Below are 3,740 nucleotides of genomic sequence, written 5' to 3' on the forward strand. Positions count from 1 at the left end.
GAAGGGGGATGCGCGCGGCCGGCGCAGCCCCGCTTTCTGCGGACTCCGCTGCAAACTTCCCGGCAGCCCGCGCCACTCTCTGTCACTCTCTGCCTGGTGTCTGCCCACTAGACAGAGGAGACCGCCTTCTGGTCCTTTGCTCTTTGTAGTCGAACAACTAAGGGCGCCTTAGAAATATTTGAGTGTCTGAACCAAGGAGATAACCAAGGAACCGAGTAAAGGGCTGGGAAATTCTGCACCCAAGTTTCTTAAATCCCCCGGCCCTCTTGCCTCCTACCCAGATTTGAAATGGTGTGGAAGAAGAAAAAAAAAATGATTGGGGGTAAAGAGGTCTGCCTTTCTCTTTTCATCAAAGTGTCATCTAGCTGGGAAGAGCTGGATTTCTTTTAACCTCTCAGTCCTCAGTTACTCGACGGTGCTAACAGCAGCATCTGTACCTGTCTTTCCCATAAGGCACATTGATTGGGTCCCTGGAAATCTGCCAGTTAGGCAATAGTCTGTATTTTTAGGGAAGAGGAAATTGCTTCTCAGTGGGGGAACTGGAACAGAACTGAAGTGACTGATTCCAAATTCTACTTTTTTCACCAAATTCTAAGACTAATTGATGACAGAATCTGTCTCATCCTCTTGATTTCACAGAGAAAATGACAGGGGAGGTGGGTGTATACACACACACACATATGATTTATATTTGTATATATGATTATACTCATATATATGATTATATATTATATGATTATATATTATATATATGATTATATGATTTACTTCTACTGGTTTGTAGAGCGATTTTTTTTTAAACTAGCACTTGAATTTTGTGTTTGAGAAACATTGCTACAATTAAAGAACACAATTTCTTCCCAATACAACCAGTTAATTTCTAATTCTTTTATTTGCACTCTACTTGCATGACTTTAACATCAATTTGCTACTTTAATATAGCTATCATTCTTAAACCAATCTATATCCCTCCAACTAGATTCCATATGAATTTCATAAAACCATTTTTGTTTCCTGAAAAATCAGGTTTCATAGATGAATTGTGTACAGTTGCCCAGAATATTAGCTCTAAATAGTGCTTCGCAGCTTTCACATTTCATTCTGAAAACCTTAGTCATGTTCATTATTGTCTAAATTGAATGGGTCAGTGTATTTTTCCTGACTCAGGAAGGGAAAATGAACTAGGAAGGAAATTTAAAAATTTCAGGATGGCCAAGAAGATCATTTATACAGTGTAGTGCTTTACTGTTGGTAAGGACTTTCACCTGCTCATTATTTCAAGCTCAGAAATATCCTTTCAGGCAGTGTAACACGTGACATTAATAGTTCCTTTTAGTAGATTACAAAATCTAGGCTTAGAGAGAATAAAGGATTTTTCCAAGATGATACATCTAGATCAAGTGCAACTACTGTATGAACCTAGGTCATCTTACTCCAAATCCAGTGCTCTTCAAATTCCAATCAAATATTAGACTTTGAATAGGTGTCTTCAAGTCTTGTATGGGTAAATGTAGAATTCACATTTTCAGAAGAAGGAATGGATGTGGAAAAGGGTAGCCAAACCTGTGAGAAGATGTAGTGTAATGGATTTTAGGAAAATTTAAACATAGACAAGACCCCTGATATGGTTTGGATCTGGAATATCCCCTGAAAACTTCATGTATTGAAAACATTATCTCTTGTGCTGTGGCATGATTCAGACATAGGATTTATAGATAAGGAAGAGAGCTGTAACTTTACCCATGAATCCATTTGATAGATTAATAATTTGAATAGGTGGCAACTATAGGCAGGTGGGGTAGGAGGAAGTAGGTTACTAGTGTGTCTTTGGGGTTTCTATCCCCCTCCCTCACTCCTTGTGTTGTGGGGGACAGAGGAAGCAAGGCACCTAAGATAGTAGGAAACAGTTTTATTTGACTGCAGCCAGGTTCAGAGGGTACAGCTTTCACTGTAATCAATTAATCCCCTGAACCCCGAGTTCAGGTAGTTTCAGAACTTTATGCACAGTGTGTAAGGGGAGGGGCTCAGAAGTTCACAGTCTGCTGAAGTTTACATAAAAGCAGCTTTTTCTTTCACTGTTTGGGCAAGTTAACCCTTCAAGGACAACACCTGAGAAGGGGAGAGCTTCTTCTCCCCTTTCTTCCCTCCCCCTGCCAGCTGTTACCATGGAGCCCAATTGGTAACTTCTCTTAGAAATGTAGACATCTCTGTGAAGTTCCAGCTCAAGGCCAAAGGCCTTATTAAAAGATTTGTCTTTTTTTTTAATCACATTTTGCATTTGTAAACACACTTCTACAAACTACTATACTGGATAAATGTTTATGAAAAACTAGTAAAGGGGCGTTCAGCACCTGGAATGCAGATTTCTTCCAGGCCAGTGGCCAAGTGAAATAGAGCAACAGGGAAATAGGAAGTTTACCTACATTGAACTCTATTGTAGAGACTCTTTTGCTGGTAGTCCTAAAATCAATTATGGTAAAGATTTCTGGAGAAGCTTAGTTAAGATTTTTCTGTGGAGTAGGGGGTGCCATTACACTTGAGTTCTCTCTCTCTGCTCTAGGGCTGCCATGAGCTGATAGCTTTCCTCCTTCATGCCCTTCCACCAGGAGGTACTGCCTTACTTCAGCTCCAGAACAATGGAGTCTGTGAACCATACACTGAACTTCTGAAACTGTAAGCCCAAAATAAACTTTTCTTCCTTTAAGTTGTTCAGTCAGGTATTTTGATCACAGCAATAAAAAGCTGATGAATGCAACCCCCTTTCCATTTGATTTAATAGTATAAAGATTTTCATTTAATCCCAAGTGCAAAGACTTGAATTTGCACCAAAATACACCCATTATTAGATCCTTTCACATGAATTTATTTTGAAAGGGGTGAGGAGATTAGGAAGGCCTCAAGAGTAAAGGACAGGAAGAGGGTGCTGAGCATGGAAAACTTTCTAAAGGTAGCTGGTAAGAGGTGGTAAAAGAGCTTAGTCCTGAAGGAGTACTGGAGGACACAGCCCAGAGTAAGGTACAAAATAAAACCAGAATATTCAGAAGAGGAGGCAGTACCTGAAGGACAAGGATGAATTATGGAAGAAAAGTTAATGGCCCATTTACAGAAATAAATAATAATCATAGCAACAGTCTGAATTTCTTTTCTTCTTTTTCTCCTGTCATGAGCCATTGTAGGCTGTATGTGTGAACTATGCACATAGTTGCCATATGAGGGGATAGGACTGGCATTGCACGCTGATTGGGCTGCACATGCAAGTGCACCTTCCATTTAGCTCTGTCTGTGATCCCACATAGCACCTGAGATGGGTGTGACTTGCCATGATGTCAATCAATCTGCTGACCACAGGACATCATGAAGCAAGATTCCACCCTTGAAACCTTATACCCTGCCTTATTTGGTGAAGAATATACTATTGAAACTCCTTTGTGAGTCCCCCTATAAAAATAAAGAGATGTCAGCACATGCACTCTTTCCAGCATGGAAGCTGACCTTTGAGGTTGCAGAGCAGTCCTGCCCTCGATATGAAAATTACTTCTGTGTCCTATGCTTTTTTGCCATTTTCTTAGCTCAATGTTGCAGCCAGCTCTTTTAAGCCCAGTTCATCTTGTCAGCACGGGTCACTGGCAAGATTCCCCCTAGAATAGACTGAATCTTAACAATTGAAAACCTTCTTAACAAAACTATTTTCATGGGGAAATTTTCAATAGAAATATAGAAAATGAATGCGCAGCCTTAAT

The sequence above is a fragment of the Marmota marmota genome, unplaced genomic scaffold, assembly GCF_001458135.2.
Source record: "Marmota marmota marmota unplaced genomic scaffold, marMar, whole genome shotgun sequence".
Taxonomy (NCBI): Eukaryota; Metazoa; Chordata; class Mammalia; order Rodentia; family Sciuridae; genus Marmota; species Marmota marmota.